We start from the raw sequence: 18,519 nt of genomic DNA on the forward strand, positions 1-18,519 counted from the left end.
AGAGGAGGGCACAGTGGGCGAACAAAGTCCAATACAAGAGGGATCCAACAGGGAGAGGGCTGGTACTCCATCTGAGGGCGCCCACAGTTCATCCCGACGCCGCAGGGCAAGGCCGGACAGTCCAGTTGCATCCGAGCAGGGTGAACGTGTGTTTGCTGGACTGGAAGGCAACATGCTGAAGGTCCAGCGCCTGCAATGGAGGGAGATGAAATCAATGCACAGGGAGGTGGCTCACATCAACAAGCACATGCACAGGATAGAAAAGGGCATCAGTGCAATGGGAGACAACTTGTGTGCGGGAATAGAGAGAGTAGCAACCTCTGTGGACAACCTCTGCAGCCAGCTTGAGCAGGACCGTCTTGGCAGGCGCAGGGAGAGGCAGAGGCTACAGGCCTTTACCAAGGCCGTGAACTGGCTGGCCACTACTACATCACTGATGTGTCGCAGGTCCATCGCCATTCAGGAGGAGATGGCGCATTGCAGCAGGGATGTGGCCGGGGGATGGTGTCTATGACCTCAGCTTTAGAGCTCCTGCAGAATGCTAAGGCGGCCACAATGGAAGGGGGGGACAGTGAGGAGGCTACCAGCCGTGGTAGCATTACGCCCTCACCCACCGAGTGCAGGAGGCGCAGTGAACATCACGGGGCTGCACAGGAACAGTCCAACACACCAGACAGTGTAGCTAGTGAACGTGCACGTGCAGCACATGGACACAGGAAGTAGAGACCTATGCCTGTTGCCATACATGAGATGGGTGATGTAACCCATGTCCGATTGGACATTGATCACAATACTGGAGGTGTGCTTAATAAACACCTTCACATGTAACTGGTACTGGCTCTGTCTCGTTACTCACTCAGAAATAGTTTGACGTAATCTCTGCCCGTCTCTGTCTCCCATCATGTTCATTTGCAACACCAGCTGCGCAGGGCTCTGGCTGAGGGTTGTCCTCGTCCTCGTCCTCTGAATCAGTTAGTTCCACTGCTGTTCCTTTTTTTGTGGCCAGATTGTGTAGCATTGCACATGTAGCAATAATCTTGCAACATTTGATGGGGCTGTACAGACGTGCACCTCCAGTTTTGTGTAGGCAACGGAATCTGCTTTTCAGCAATCCAAATGTGCGCTCCACCACGTTGCGTGTGCTCCTATGTGCCACATTGTATCTCCTCTCCCTTGGGGTGGTTGGGTTGAGATATGGTGTGAGTAGATAAGGCCAGAGGGCATATGCGCTGTCACCTATGTACAGAAGTAAGTGCCATGAATTTGTGTGACCAACAGCTTGAGCCAGGGTGTACATCAGGGTGTGTCACATTTACTTACCTAGTAGGTATCCGTCTCCGAAATCACCAGCAAGCAGACGTGTATGGATGCCACTGTTCTGGAAGATGTACGAGTCGTGGCTACTCCCGGGGAATTTGGCCACGATGTCAGTTATACTGTACTTGGCATTACATATCACCTGCACATTGATGGAGTGGGTGGACTTGCGGTTTCTGTAGATGTATTCACTTGCTGCAGGTGGGCAGATGGGTATATGGGTCCCATCGATGCAGCCAATTACGTGTGGAAACTGCGCAAGTTGGTAGTACTCCAGCTTGGTCCTCTGCAGCTCCGCCTGTGTACCGGGGAAGGTAATGTAATGTTCCATTCTGTCCATCATGGCATCCAGGAAGGTGTTGAAGAAAAGGGATAGACAGCTCTGTGACACACCACCCACTGCGGCTATCACACCCTGGAAACTTCCTGATGCAAGGAGGTGCAGGCAACAGAGTACCTGGACATGGGTTGGGATTGCGTGGGCCCTTGGTGTCTGATGCTCCAGATAGGGTTTTAGGTCCCGTATTAGGTCAAGGATGGTATCTGGGTGCAGTCTGTACCTTTCATGGATTTCAGGTTCAGTCAATTGGAACAATGTGATGCGTAGTCTGTACACCCGCTCTTCCCGTCTCCAGAGCCTCACTCCTGCTGCTCTCAAGCATAGCTGCCTTGCTATGAGGTAGAGGGCTGCCATTATGTTCACACAGATGCATTTTGGGCCTGTTTTTATGCACTGCACCTGATTACCACCTGCTCTGGAAAAGTGGTAAATACCGAATCGTTATTACAGAAATTGGTCATATTCGGTAAAAACGAGGTTGCTACATCGCGTTTTTGGGGTTTTTACCGAATCGTTATTTCCGATTCGGTATTCATTGTTTCGGTATTCTCAGATCGGTAAATAAGGAATCAGTAATTGTTTACCGATTCGTTATTATCGATTCAATTCGGTATTACGTACATCTCACATGGCTAAATACCGGTCGGTAACGCCGAAATCGACCCGGTATTGGCCACCTACATATGGCCCATAATGAATAAAAGGCACTTTCACAACCCTAGCAAACTAAAACTATTTAAAAATATACCAAATAAAAAACATTATAAAAAGAATTGTTATAATCAATTAATAAAAATGAAGGCTGAATTAAAATCACAGAAGGCTCTTAAGATGTCATCTAAATTGCCAGTGTCAAGTGAACCCAAGATGGATTCTTCATCCGCACACAATATTTCCACAAATGGTGTGTTGTTTAGTTCCAAAGAATACACATGGTCTTCACCATCTTTCACCACTGAAGGCATGTCATCCTGCAGTGCACCACTATGAAAAGAGCAGGGATGCAGGAACCCAGAAGCCAAAGTATTGATATCCAAAGAGAATACTTCTTAGAAACATCCCAAAGCAATGTTGCACACTGGTAAACCACACTCGTCTAAAGTACAGGAACCAGTCACAGTTCCGTTTCTGAAGCACAGACACTCCAAAAAACGGCATCATGAGTTCACAAAACAGTTGGACGTGTGGTAAATTGATTACCATTTGGACTCGAGGTGGAACATCTTTTGCGGAGCAACAAAAATAGGACCAAAATACCAGAGATCAGGAATAATACCAGTGATATGCCTCCAAAAACACTACAAAATATGGAATGTTTGAAGGACGGAATCACTCAAAAACTGTTCTGAAACTTGCCGACAAAGTTCGACCCAACTGCTTTAAAGAAATGTACAACTCTAGTGGTGCTAGAAGCATTGTGAGTTGCACAAGTTCACCAAAATGGCAAGTCAGTGTGTGGTAAATAATAATGATTCAATTTCAGAGGAAGTCCTTCCTACTTGTAACTTAAAGGTTTCACGTGCAGGTGTGAATGCCACGTCCATCTGAAACAATAAGGCTTTTAGGGCCAGATGTACTAATTTTTTTTGCGGGTGCAAAAGGGTTTTAGACCCGTTTGTGCCCGCAAAAAAACCTGTGCAAAGGAAACAATTGATGGACGGAATGCTGGACAATGCAAACATTCACCCCCAGTCACAAGGATCTGGGTTAAATCCATCATTCTTTTGCTCAGGGTCAAGAGTGATTTGCATATGGTTGGGTCCAAACTGGAATGGCATGGTGAGCAAAAAAAAGATGGATTTAGGCCCAGATCTCTGTACTGGGGTGAATGTATGACATTGTTCTGCATTCTGTCCATCAATTGTTCTTTTTGCATTTGTCTCCCCGAGTAGGATGGGTATGCCCAGACGTGGTCTCCATGCCACTGGAGTCAAACTATCCTGGCTGATGAGGCGTGAAAGCCTGAAACTGGTCCTAGGATGCTTGTTTGCAGTCCAGGGAGGACCTGGCCTGGCAGTTCGGGCTGGACTGTTCCCATTGGGCGCAGGGTCAATACTGATTTGCATATGGCTGGGTCTAAACTGGAATGGCATGGTTAGCAAAAAAAAGATGGATTTAGGCCCAGATCTCTGTACTTGGGTGAATGTATAACATTGTTCTTCATTCTGTCCATCAATTGTTCGTTTTGCATTCGCAAAAAACCTGTGACCCATGCAATAATCCAATTTTGCAAGTCGCAAATCAATTTGCGACTCACAAAAAATAGAATTAGAGACTCGCTATTAGGAAGGGGCATTCCAAGGGCGTCCCTTCCTAATAGCGACTCCTTAAGCTATGTATGACTGTTTTGAGACCGCAATTGTGGTTGCAAAACAGTCGCAATTTACCACTTTTAACAGAAGGGTGGTAAACCACTTGCAAACAGGAAGGGGACCCCTTCCCCTTTTTGAATGGCTCTCAAAATATTTATAAGAGCAGGCAGTGGTCCCAGGGACCACTGCCTGCCCTTAAAAAATGAAACTGAAAAGTTTCATTTTTATTTTTTGAATGCTGCCCATTTTCCCTTAAGGAAAATTGGCTGCATTTAAAAAAAAATCCCCCCAAAAATCTGCTTTATTTAAATGCAGTCCCAGACATGGTGGTCTACAGACCCCAGCAGGCCACCATCCCTGGGAGTGCCAGCCATTCCCAATGGGGTAGCAAATTGTGCTCGCCTCATAAATATGCATGAGGCATGCAATTCACAAATTGGCTGGTCATACATCTGGCCCTAAGTCTGCTCAGTTTGTCACAGTTAACCTTCAAGTTTGGAATGGAAGGCCACAAGCTAACTCCAGTACCCATGTGTTTTGGACGAAATAGCACAGCATTGCAACATGTGACTATCTGAGAGACCAAAACCACATATGGGACTCTTGCTACAGCAACTTTTATCCTTCAACTTCAAATAATTTCCATTCGAAAGTAATGTAATGACTGGATGAATCGAGGAGGTTGTACTCCCTTTAACTAACATGCCAAATTGCCAATTGAAGCATTACACTCTCTGTAATGTGCCGCCTCTTTACAAATCAGTGAGTGGACGAGTGAAGATTTACATTTGTTTCCACTAGTGAGCATCTCTCATTGCTCATTAACACACATGTAATCAAAGGACAATCACCACACTTCGTGGATAAAACTGTCTCCTAAAGACTCATGTCTACCTATTGGAAAATGTATCATGTAATATGTGAAGTGAAACTTGGACATTGGTAATGAGATAACCCTGTGTATTAACTATACTGCTGATATTGTTTTGGTTACTGTCAAATGCAACTGTTCTCAGCTCTTAATGTTTAATATTGTATAAGTAGTTTCTTTATTGCCCATTAATCTTTGTCTATGCGTTAAATTAAAAGGCAGGAACAATTCTGTTGAGTTCAGGTATTTCCAGGCCACGAGTTAAGATTTCAAGACCTGTAGTGTCCAGCTCAATTGCATATTTGACCTAAGCTTACACTGCCCATGGTATAAAGAAGACATTCCATTTTGAATAATGTAAATTGCAGACAATAAAATATTATTCAAATTATAAATACAAGTTGATAATGTACTCATGCTATCTTCAACAATAGCAACTGTTTCGACTAATTTGCCATAAACACACAGCACCTTCTATTTGTGACCCTTACCAATATTTCAATATAGGTAGCATAAATAAATCTTTTAGAATGCAGGGACTAAGGACCTAGCAAGAAATCTTGTAAACCACCTATGACAAAGTGGAATGTTGCAACCATAGCTGTCACAATTTTGCTACGGAATAAGTAGTAACAACCCTGAGTGTTTGGACTGGATGTAGCAAGGGTCTGGTCCAATAGATTTAAAACTCTTACTAGAGTTCAGAAAACATTCATGACCACCCATCATGACCCGAGAGTGTTGAATTAAATATAACATTGTATACCATACTATTGAGCTGTAATAGCGTTGCTAATTATCAAAGCAGGCACTTGAAGCAACGGTGGGCTAGTTTATTTCTTTAATTTTGGCTAGACCCAAGCAAGTCCTCTGCTGCACTGTTTTATTTATGAAAATCATTTGGTTCAGAGTAAAATAGGCTCTGAATAAAGTATCTGTTCCCTGCACTTGTCAATCTTTTGTTCCCCAGGCTGATTTTAAATCAATTGTGGCTTCCCAGTAGTAATAGCCTTTTAGGGCCAGTTGGGAAATAATTGAGTCAAAATAAATCAATTTATTGTTGGTAAGCAAATTCTTTCTTTGCCTGTGAAGGGGTAAGTTGAAAATAAAAGGAAACTGGATCAAAAGGATTATTCCGAGAAAAATCTACAATTCATCCATGTATGTTTTGGAGCTACCCACTGGGAGAAGCCAGGCAATGTTCCCATTGTGTAAAAGTAAAAAATTTGCGTGGAACACTAGCTCTGCATAAATTATGATGCCCATAGTGAACACAATAATACATTTCTCCAAAACTAGCAGAGTGTAGGCACAAATCCTCACTTTCCATTATAGTATAATATACAAGATCTGAGAGCATTGAGGTAACTGTTTTCACATTACAATCATCAGAAACAAACCCTGAGGTGATCACATCACCCATTGCAATCTTAAAAATGTAAGGCATCTGTAGTGTCTCTGTAGGACCAGAAATATTATATGGGACCTTATCCCAAACAATTCCATCAAGTACTGACAAAGCAGAAATGTTCACAGGGAAAAGGTATCTTCGCACTTTGTGTGCAGATGAATGAGGCTTATTACAAATGGGGGTCTCTAGTTGGCAGGTTTGTACTCTGTCCAAGTAGGGACCCTTCCTTCTAGACAGGATAAGGGAGTTACGCTCCTAAAACAACCCCTCCCCACCCCCTTTGTAGCTTGGCATGAGCTACCAGGCTTATCTCAGAGGCAATGTCTAAAGTGTTTGCATATAACACACAGTAACACAGTTTAAACACTATAAAATTACACCACACACACCAGTTTTAGAAAAATAGTCAATATTTATCTGTGTAATACAAGACCAAAATGGCAAAAATCCAACATACAGTAATAAAGCTATGCTTTTGCAAGAATTAGATTAAAATACAGTTCCTTGAAGTCGATAGCTTGTTACAGGTCGAAACATGTCAGTAACGTATGGATTCAGGATGGCCAGGCGAATCATTGTATCTTATCATATGACCATTTTTTGTGTTTTTGAACAATACTGGCTACTCACTAATAAAGGAAACATTTGGGTATACCCCTAGGTATTTTTAATTATATTTGCTTCAAACAGTATTTGTCCTGAAACAAGATTCATAAGAACTCTATGGTGAAAAAAAAGACAAAGAGTCTCTTTCGCAGAACACATTCTTTATTTGTTGAGGCATAAAGAAACTAGATCCTCCTCTCCCAGTCGCAGCTCAACTGACAAAAATAGGATCTTTACAGTGTATATGTGTTCCACAGAACCGTCCTGGATGAGGGTTCTACCCATGATAAAGAAACCATTCAAACACATTACTACACAGTCCCTTCCCTTCTACCCTTAAAATACAATTGAAAGAAAAGGAAACTTACCTCTAACAACAGAAGATGCAAAGAAAAAGGATGAGAACAGAGAGGCATTCCCATCTAAAAGAACAAAGAACACCGAGCATATGTCACTAAAAAATCCCCATGCTGGGTTCCAGTTCTTGGATATAATCTTCCAAGTAATGCGGCGATCTCGAAATTCTGGATTGGTGTAGTTCACCTGCCCGCACAGGAACAACACCATTACTGCATGCTGTTGCACTTTCTGCCCCATTCCCCACATCACCGTCACCCTCACCACCCAAACCCTGTCTTCTTGCATCACTCACAGAAAACCTCTATTACCCTACATCTGCACCACCATTCTCCACAGCACACATCACACCACGAGTGGAACCCCCGAGTAGCTGCTTATCATTGACCAAAATAAAAATGCTGATTCCTCCCTGACCTTGTTTGCCCTTGACAGAGACACTGTGACCCTCCAATACAGTGTTACTATGCACAAATTAATTTTTTGTCTTTCTCCACACAACACACCCCTCATGTACCTCCTTGACCTTGAAAGGCCCCAAAACTTGGACAATCCACCGGACACTGACATGTTTTATCTTCACCCGATCACAAGTCTCACAGGAGCTCTAATCATTTTTCCCTGCTTTGTATAGCTGCTTCACTGCCCTTTTCAGCCAACCGCGCAGGTGTCAACTTCATACCTGCCTTTCTCCCCCTCATCCTCTCAAAAGGGGAAATGTCGGTTACACTATTCACGCTGTGTGATGAGCCCAAATCATGTCATTCACCACAACTTACACATCACTGCCACACTGGTTTACCATCAAAATAGCACCCTTGACCAACCGGTTGGCCCTTTCCACCATTTCGTTGGCTGGAGGGTTCTAAAGAGCTGCACAATGGTATTTTATTCCACAATTTTCTAAAACTTCCCTCCTCTCATGTGAGGTTAGTTGTGTCCCATTTTCCGTGATCAAGAGACAGGGATAACCCTCATCTAAAAAACTTCCTACATGGTTCTGATGGTAATTTTTGTAGTCACTTCTGAAACAAACTTCAAGATCAACCACTTGGAGTGCACGTCCTCCACACCAATTACAGCAATTACTGTGCACACATGGGCCAAATAAAATCCAAGCAAACAGTTCTCTGTGGTTTTCCTAGATCAACTATATCGCCCTGCACCTGTTTTGAGTCTGTTCTCACTCTCACACTCTGCAGGAGGTCCTGATCACTATTCAGGCTTCACCACAGCCGTGATTCGGCACTCGTTGCCAAAAAGTGTGGTGAAGAAAGATGAAGGGCCCGATTCACAGAATGAACTTACTACTTTTGGTATTCACAGAAGTTAGGATTTTGTCTAAAGTCAGTCTTAAGTCTGTCTTACGACAAACTTAAGACAAAATCCTAACTTCTGTGAATACCAAAAGTAGTAAGTTCATTCTGTGAATGCCAAAAGCAGTAAGTGCATTCTATGGATACCAAAATAGTAGTAAGTTTAGGATTGAGTCTTAAGTTCATTCTGTGAATCGGGCCCGAAGAGTTTCTTTCGCAGACTGAATAGTTTATTTGTTGAAGCCCAAAGAAACATGATCCTCCTCGCTCCAGTCACAGTTCAACTTATAAGAGTAGAATCTGTACACGAAAGATGTGTTCCACAGTACACTCCTGGAGGAGGGTTCTACCGACATTTAAAAAAAACATGCGAACACACCAACCCACAATGCTACAAACTCCCAGGGCATTTTTCCTGAGTAGAGCCTGCAGAAGGAAAGGCACAGAAGGAGGAAAGGCACAGATGGAGAAAAGGTGCAGAAGCAGCCGGAGGTACCCTGGGGCAACTTGCTCCACCCTGCACCCAGTTATCTCATGTAGTCCCCTCTGATTGCCCATTATGAGCCTATTTGCAACATCACTGGGCTCCACTGCAGACAGGATGAAAGATGACCTCAACCAGGAGCAGACCTACCTTGCGCTTTTAGTCGTGCGAGCTTGCAAGTCACAGGGGCCAATGGTGGCTCAAAAGAAGAGAAGGAAGAGGTCAGATCAACCTGTACACCGCTCTGTGTAAGTCCAGATACTTCAATTAACTCCAGGAACACCAACAAGAGGCTGCCAGTCTGACTCAACAGAGCTCTCGACCCCAATTAGTAGGCTAGGATGGACAAGCACCTTCATTTTTATCCAAAAATTACCTCCAAATTTAGCTTTTTAAAAAGGCGTTGTGGCAGTCATTTTTTCCAGAAGCGCAAACCTTAAGGGGTGGCCCATCCCCTTATGCCCCACTGTGATCATCTGCAAAGGGGCACCATACGTTCCCCTCTTGGAAGAGATCTCAGGAAGTTGTAGGGCTCTTAGGAGTCTTGGGGCCTCTAGGAACACTTTAGATCAAGTAGAGCAAGAAGAACCAGAGAAAACAGCCAAGGAGGGTAGGTGACTCAATGCAACCTTCACTCAACTCATCACTGGGAGGTGAAGACCTATCTCATCTAAACACTCAAATAGAGGAAGAGGAGAAGAAGCAGGTAGCCCCTGGACATAGGGCACGACTCACTCCAATGACACCGGGGCAATTAGACGGAGCATCACTGCCATCGGACATCACATCAATTGGCCCGCATTGGGGAAGACTCACGAACCCTTGCAAAATATCTATCTTATCTCCACTTGGAAGAATGGGAGAAAATGCTAGCTTTGTATGGCAATGAAGCACCCAAAATTTCAAGCCCCACTGGAGTTTGCAAAGAGGTTCCCCAAGGTTCCTAAGAGTCACTTTAGGCCACTGCACTTGGCATCTTGCAGAGCTTTGTGGAGGCACTGGTCCCGATTCACAGAACTAACTTAAGACAAAATCCTAAACTTACTACTTTTGGTATTCACAGAAGTTAGGATTTTGTCTTAAGTTTGTCCTAAGACAGACTTAAGACAGACTTAAGTTAGGATTTTGTCTTAAGTCTGTCTTAAGTCTGTCTTAAGACAAACTTAAGACAAAATCCTAACTTCTGTGAATACCAAAAGTAGTAAGTTTAGGATTTTGTCTTAAGTTAGTTCTGTGAATCGGGCCCTACATTTCTCCATGGCTTGGCCAGAATAATGAAACGACCAAGGTAACCTGGAGATCCGCCGAGTTGGCACTGAAAGTTCTGAGCTATAACAATAGTGGGTGATTATCATCACTTCATTAAGGGAACCAAGATACCCGCATGTCCTTGAAAGGCTGACAAGAGAGATTATAACCAAGCCCAGACTGGTTAATTCCGTCCTCAGAGGCGCACTAAGCAAAACTCCTGTCCCCGCAACTGAACAAGCCAATGAGCACCACGGAAAGCCTTCCTCTGGCTCTGAAGTGGCAGACAACTGGGGCTACCTGTCGGGCACCCTTAAGTCAACTAGACTGTTACGTTGACAAAACACCTCCCGGATTGGTCCCCCAGATTGGGTTCTTCAGATATGTTCCTGGAACTGCAATAGATTGGAAACAAAACTACAAGATCCAGAACCCCTTCTATATTTCTGCTCTTTTCAAATTATTCTACTTCAGGAGATCTGGTCAGAGAAGGCTCACCATCTGTAGGGCTGCACAAACCAGTTGATTCCTTCAATTAAACAGCAAAAGTATGGCCACAGCAGGTGGGGCCTGGCCATATACATATCTATCACTAGTGCAATTGAGTCCTGGGAAGAAGAGAGTGATGACCGACGATGAGTAGTAGGTCTATCTTTCAAAAATTCCAACGGTCAATCTAAGAAAATAACTTTGGTAAACATTTATTTCCACCCAAATTCCAGCTCAAAGAAAGAGGTCTCTATCTAACAATCTGATCGACATTACCTTAGGCCTGAGATCGGAGAAGCCCTATAAGGACCTTATGATATCAGGTGACTTCAACATGTAGCTAATGAGCTCACTACCTGCAAATGATAAAACAGGGGCGCAAGATGCCCACTGGGCGACACCCCCTCAAGATTATCCCGGGTGGCACAAAGATGATACGAGAGGATGGTCTTTGCATGGCAATCTTGAACATCTTGGCCTTGGAATCTTAAATGGACAAATACATTCCCGACAAACCGCCCGGTCTCTCAAATTTAATAAGCTATGGGGCTTTTTTAATTGACTATACCTTTGTCAGCCTCCCCCTTCTGAACACCATCACCTCCTTTGTCTTTGGAAAAAAATGGATAGTGACTACCGTCCGGAAGAGTTAACCCTTAAATTGGGGTGGATGGGTACGATCGCACAGTATACCCGGGAATTGAAGGGCACACAATTAACTTAATGCGCATCAAGCTACTGATACCCTTCAAGTCTAGCCTCAGTAGCCAAACAACTTCTGGCTACTGCCCATTAGTCTAAGGAAGACACTGGCCTTTAGGGTAAGAATTACTGAAAAATGAGCAAGTCAGCATGCAAAGCCCTTTCCAGGCCAAAAAAAGTAATTCCAGTAGGCAAAAGTCATCCCTTCCACATGGATGGGGAACAAATCACCTGATAAGGAATGCCAAAAAGGACGATCAATCAGCTGTGGAGAACCCTTAAAAAGTTGCCAATGGATCCAAAAATAATATGCAAACTAAGGAAGGCAATAAGAAACCTAAAGGTGAACAAAAAGAAAAATCATAGGGAGAACTAGAACTCCTTTTGGACAAAATTGCTGCATGACACCAGGTCAAACCATTCCGCACACTTTTGGTGGACTGTAAATGGAGTGGGCAGACCTCTCCCAAATGTGGCCTCATCCAACATCCCAGAGCCAACTTGGTATCACTTTCTGTATGATCCCTTTAACCAGTTGGATCAAACAGACCAGTTCCTTGTACAGGGGGGTGGATGGGAAGCTAACAAATCTCAAAAATCCTTCTCAGGAGCAGTGACCATGAAACATCTTGTAGCTCCTTTACTGATACTTCAGTTCAGAAACAAATTGGAAAGGGCTGCAGAGAGTGGGGCCAAGGCCAGGCGGAATACCACCAGCCATCTATAAAGAAGATTCAACATTCTGGGCTGCTCAACTAACCCCGCTCTTTTCTACCATACTGCAGCAGAACTGTATTCCCCTTCATGGCGTGGTTCGATACTTTCACCAATATTTAAGGTGGTGAAAAATTGGTGGCTGGGAACTATTGTTTGGTAGCATTAACTGACAACAACGCCAGATACTTTGCAGGTGTGCTACTGGATGAGCTACAGCTATGGGCCGAGACAACTAAGCACACAGGGACCTCAGTGAACCTTATAGCATTCTACTTTTTTGTTTTAGTCATGAGTGACTGAGCGAAAGATACCGTAGTGTTTTCACGATACCTGAGGAATCAGGGTTGTTGGGTTCGGTGGCTGCCAGAAACTACGCACACCACTGTAGAATACAGGGGGGTGGTAGCGGCACCGAAGAGCTAGCTGGTCTAATAGCTGATTCGTCCTGTGGGGGTGTCCAGAGTCTGTCTGCACACCAAGCCCTCAGTTTAGGTCATCCAAAATACATAGGTCCTGGGTGGATCCTAGGAAATACCGCTTCCAACTCTCAAAACTGCTGTACGCGGAGGACCTAGCACCAATTAGCAGAACGAAGGTTGGTCTGCAACACCTTCTGGATTCTACCTCAGCCTTCTCTACCAGGAATGGCCTGACGATTAATAAAAAGGAAACTAAGATTCTCGTTGTTCAAGGGACCAATGGAGCTCCTGGACTCAAGAAACATTAGGGTCAACTAAACATTTTAAGTACCTTGGAGCCCTCTTCAATGGTAATGGGAGATATACCGGTCAATTGAATGAAATCAGGAAGAGAGACATCACACTCTGCTTTGCATTTAGGTCTCTTTATACAAAACTAATCGTTCCTATGCTTATGCCTATCCTCCTAGTGGCCCAAGCAAAGATTCTCCGGAACCTAGCTTACAGAAGTGAAGCTCTCAAGGGGAGGAACAGTGCAGCACGTGACAGAACGCTTCTTAAAATCTATAGAACAATCTTCCAGCTGCCTTTCAATTTATCTCCAGCCCAAATAAGGCTGGAGTTTGGAATCACAAAGCAGGCACTGTCACAGAAGGGGGTCTTTGCGGTATGTTGTCACAAATCAGGTCACCAAAAGAGGGTTCGCTGGTCCACTATCTTTGGTCCGAACTGGAAACAAAGCAAGGGTCTACGGCAAGGTCCTACCTAGCCCAGGCTTTAAGCATGCTTGGTTAACCAATGCCTGTGACCTAACCATCAGGACTTTAAGGGTGGCAAAAACAAACACAAAACCTCTCTCACTACTAGAGGACAAGGCTTGCCTGTCACAACCCAAACACGGCTCGATGACACTGCACCCCTATAGATGTCTGATACAGCAGTGCTATCTATGCAAACTTTTCTAATGATTGGACAAAGGCACAGTTCATGAAACTCAGGATGGGGATAATTCCTATCCCAATCTATTACCCTATCTGGAAAAGATGTGAGTAACAGGCAAATTGTCGGTTATGCAACCAGCATAAGGAAGATCTAATTAAGACTCTCTGTTTTCCGTTTTTACTGATTTCTACAGATACATACTGACAGAAAACCATTTATTTTCCTTTCTGTATTTATTTTTAAATGTGGATAAAACTGAAATTGGGTTGTTTTTGAGTGGTTCTAAATGTTGTCATTCATGACTGCCAGGCCAATAGCTGTGCAGATTGACAGGCAAAGGGATTTAAAAAAGAAAGGGATTTTAGTAAAGAGCCTTAAACAGCAGTGCGTTTGCACAACCTTGATACAAAAATTTCCATCTTTCCTTTCAAGTGCATATTTTACCATCTGAGTGTGTTTATATCATTGAAACCTGTCAGGCAATCAGGTACAAGTGCACATTGACTGGTTGAAAAAATGCAGAAATATACACATTTCAGCTTCATTTTTTCACAAAACCTAAAATAAATATCGATCAATACAGGTAAAATTAGCAAAAATTAAATATGGATAAATGCAAACAGAAATTTAAAAAATGTAAATACCATGAAACCGGTAGCCTTAGATATAATCCATGTACTGTGCCTGTGCCCCACCCTTATGGAGGACAGACGGGAGCTGCTACATAGAAGGTGGATCACCCGAGGCATAAGGTTAATCAGGGAGGCAGTATTGGCCTGTTTTGAACCATCAGACACTAGACAAAACAGTGCAGTGTTAAGAAAAAATCCCACGCGTCTGGTGGTAAAATGCAGTATAAAAGCAACCAAGAAAAGACACCAAAAACAATCCAAAGCATGTAGCAACATGGATGCACCCTGACCGAGCGCAGAGGCCAACGTGAACCCCATAACTCCCACAGACCACCAGCAAGGACCCAAAACAATAATAACAATAATGGCCGTAGATTTGCCTGATCATCTGTACGGTGTATGTTTAGGTCCATTACAATTGGTATTAGAGGTGTGTACATCGGAAGACTTAGTAATTTTCTAAAAAACGTATTTTCGCCCACCTTAAAAGTATCGTTAGTCGAGAGGCCCCACAGTTCTGCCCCATGGGCTTTATTTATGAAGGCCTTGCGCTGCCGGTGCGTCACTTTTAACATGGGAAAAAGTGACGCACCGGCAGCGCAAGGCCTTCATAAATAAGGCCCCATATAAGGATGCTGATTGCGCCTTATATTTATATACCTCAAGGGCAGGAGATACTGCTTTGGACAAACTACTCTCATATTTTCTTATTATTGGAAGAGAGTTTAGGAGTAAAATAGCTTTACTTTTCTCAAACTGAGGTCTCCAAGACATTTTAGTGTCCAAATTGATACCTAGATAGATAAAATCATGCACATATTCTATCTTCTGATTATTGACAGTTAAATGTTTTTTTAAAGATTTATGTGGGTTAACTGCCATATATTTAGTTTTACTAGAACAGGAACTCACATATGGGAAATGGGATTGTGTCACGGACATTATTTGTAGTAAAATTAGTGAGCTGCTGTGTAACGATATTAAAAAAACAGAGGTCACTATCACTAAATATTAGATGCAAACACATTATGGCCTCATTTATGAGAAGTCTTGCCTTCTCAGTGAGCCCTCCTTGCGACACCATTGATGAGTCATATTTACTATATGACGCATCATGTCGCAAGGAGTGACAGATACGTCATTATTACTGATATATCTGTCGGCGCCAAAACTGATGCATTGCTGGAGTTGTGCCGGAAGCGTGACGCAACTCCAGCAATGTTGCTTTCACATGGGGCAAGACTCATGTGAAGGGCATGCCTCACTCTTACACCTGCCATGAGGTGTCCTAGAAGTGACTCAGTGAAATCCTTTAGATTTCACTGCGCCACTCCAACTACCCTTTCTTGCGGGGGAACGCCCACGATGCATACCTCATACCTGACGCAGGAGTTTACAAAGTGATGGATCTGCCTAGATGCGTCACTTTGTAAATATGGCCCAACATGGCACATTATTTACATTAGTGCCGCGTGACTAAAAGTGATGCAATGGCGGCGCAAAAGTGATACGGGCCTTCATAATGAACTGGCAGTGACCTGGCAAAACAGGAAATGAGAGAGCCGAAATTGGATCATAAATTCCAAGCAAGGCTCCCAAAATACGGTTGGCCCTCAAAATCCTTAATATGTCCCTGACTTTGTCTCCCAACCTTGCGCAGCGAGATCTGGAAGATTGATTCGAGAACCTCGAATGCTCATTGAGGAGTTATTATGTCTATATATATTTTGTTTGTGTACTTTTTATTTAACAAGGATGTGTGGGCGTGTCATGTATATTAGAGATAGCAGGTTCCTCTTGTCCCTGAGAGACTCAGTAGAAGAGTGACGTAAGTGAATGGGTGTGGTTAAAAAATTCATGACGTAGTACGTTCAGTTAACTGTTACACTCTGAACAATAAAGATGTGTAATACCGAGCTCCGTGTATGGCGTGATCATTTGCATATACCCGTGCTAGGGAGGATGCTACAGAATTGATCAGACCGTCACATTTATAGGGGAGTGATGTTTAGTCTGCAGCGTTTATCCTGGCCTGCAGCAGTGTTGGCAGTTCCACTCGGTAGTACAGCCTGCAGTGGTCGAATGAACAATACCGTGGTCCCGGGCACCTGTTTATTTATAAATTAAGCATGCGAGGAGGGCGAGCCTCTGAAGGCGTGAGCCAAACCTGGCTCTGTCCTAGCTCGAGGTCGTCTTGTTCCCTCAAGTCCAAAACGAGTCAAGATTTAATGTGGCTACTGCCTGCTACCAACGCTGTACCAGCAAGTGCACAATTGTTTTTAAAAAGCATGGGCCTCATTTATGAAAAGTGACGCATCGCTGCGTGAAAACAGCGATGCGTCACTTTTCACTGCGCACTCTTTGCGACACCAATGATGCGTCATATTTAATGTATGACGCATCATGTCGCAAGGACTTACAGATACGTCAGTATTTCTGACGCATCTGTAAGCACAAAAGTGACGCATTGCTGGAGTGTGTCACAAAAGTGACGCAACTCCAGCAATGCGTCCTTTCACATGGGGAAAGCCCCATGTTAAAGGGCTTGAGTCAGTCTTACGCCTGCTGTGAGGCAGGCGCAAGATTTTGACGCAACAGCATCCTAAAAGTGACCCAGTGAAATCTCATAGATTTCACTGCGTCACTATTACGAGGCTTTTTGCGGGGGAACGCCCCCTCTGCATACATTATACCTGACGCAGGTATAATGTGGCGCAGGGGTTTGAAAAGTGACGCATCTACCTAGATGCGCCACTTTTTAAATATGGCGCAACAAGGCGCATTTTGTACGCCGCTGGTGCGTCACAAAAAGTGACGCACCGGCGGCGCAAAACTGACGCAAGGCCTCATAAATAAGGGCCCATGAACTTTAGATGTTAAAAACAAGAGAAAGAGGTCTTGTGGATGAATCGCTTAATGGAAACCAAGGACCAATGCCAGCTTTTCTCCTTGACCAAATTGTGTGATCCTTGGAAAATATTTTATTTTACAGAGCCCCTCTTTTTTCTTTATCACTAATAATACCTGTGTTCATGGTGTGTGCTATTAAAAAATACTCTGATATACTATGGTGCATGCTTGTTAAAGAAATACCTGTTTTTAAAACCTTTAAAAATACTATCATAGTTTCACATGGTGTTTGTTGCAGGATTTAGACCCCTACTAATTCCAGGGCTCGGCTCGTGCACCGGCTCTTAGAACCCACCTAGAACTCTGGCTCCGAGCTGGCTCGGCTCTCCCTGTAAACGTGTAGGCTCGCCAACCCATATTAAGCACTGGCTAAAATATAGTCCTGTTGCTCAAAATATTTAAATAAAACTGCTTAGTAAGCAGCAAGGTGCGCTTGTGATTGGTCGTTCACGGGGAAAACGAGCCAATAGGTGAAGAGGGCGGTCCCAGTGCCTTGTGCTGGTTGTCATGGTGAGCAGACTCCAAGTTTGAATGACAGCAGGACAGACCAATGGATCAAGAGGATCCACGATCAGCTCCTATTTAGGTATTATTGTTATGCTATTTTTATTTTTATATATATATATTTTTTACATGAGGCTGATGAGACTATGTTTTGCCTAAAACGAACAGAACGAGTTGTGCGACAATATCCCGTATTTGCACGCATGCGTGGCAGCACAGGGCCATAAATAGGTAATTATTTCAGAATACAGTCAGGCTCTACGTCACCGCTGTGTTTGAATACTTCCCTGGCCTCTTTGCTGGGACTCCCTGGCCTCTCACCACATGCAGCAAGACTGCAACCAGCCGCCATCGACTGGCTCTCTTCTGTTCCCCCTGGTCATTTGCCTTTAGATGGATACATCAATTTTTTATGCTGATTATCGTTCTTTGGTTTTTATTAATCTAATTGAGGGCACGCGCCGATCTAGGATTTGGAATTAAACAATGCCCCTTTAGCAGAGAAGATACATAAAGTTGTAGTGAAAATAAAATATGAGCCAGAAGAAGTTGCATAATTTTACAAGAAATAAACAAAGAAGCACGTGGTCTTTCCAATAGAGCTCAAGTAAAATCTTGTGGTTTCAAATGTACAGAGCCTTCTTAGCGCAGTAGGCAGCGCGTCAGTCTCATAATCTGAAGGTCGTGAGTTCGAGCCTCACAGAGGGCACAATATTTTTTTTATGGTTTGAAAGTACAATATTAATCTAAAATTGCGAATATTACTTAAAGTGTGTCAAGGATTTCTTTCGAGCTGTACTCCTGCCTATTAGTCTAATGTAAAGCGTTTGCACGACAACATTTACCATTTGCTGAGATAAATGTCCGAATTTTTGACCTTTTTACCATGGAACATATATTTCGATGAGCCCTTGCTCTGAATATTTCTCGTAAATATTACTT

The 18,519-nt window shown here is 43.6% G+C and overlaps 1 non-coding gene across 1 annotated transcript; it reads left to right on the forward strand.

Annotated features, from left to right (window-relative positions):
- The first annotated feature begins 18,213 nt into the window (after positions 1-18,213).
- On the forward strand, positions 18,214-18,286 carry TRNAM-CAU (transfer RNA methionine (anticodon CAU)). The gene has a single exon. It is a non-coding gene; the product is annotated as a tRNA-Met (tRNA).
- The last annotated feature ends 233 nt before the right edge of the window (positions 18,287-18,519 follow it).

Source organism: Lissotriton vulgaris, chromosome 1_1 (genome assembly GCF_964263255.1).
Source record: "Lissotriton vulgaris chromosome 1_1, aLisVul1.2, whole genome shotgun sequence".
NCBI classification, from domain to species: Eukaryota; Metazoa; Chordata; class Amphibia; order Caudata; family Salamandridae; genus Lissotriton; species Lissotriton vulgaris.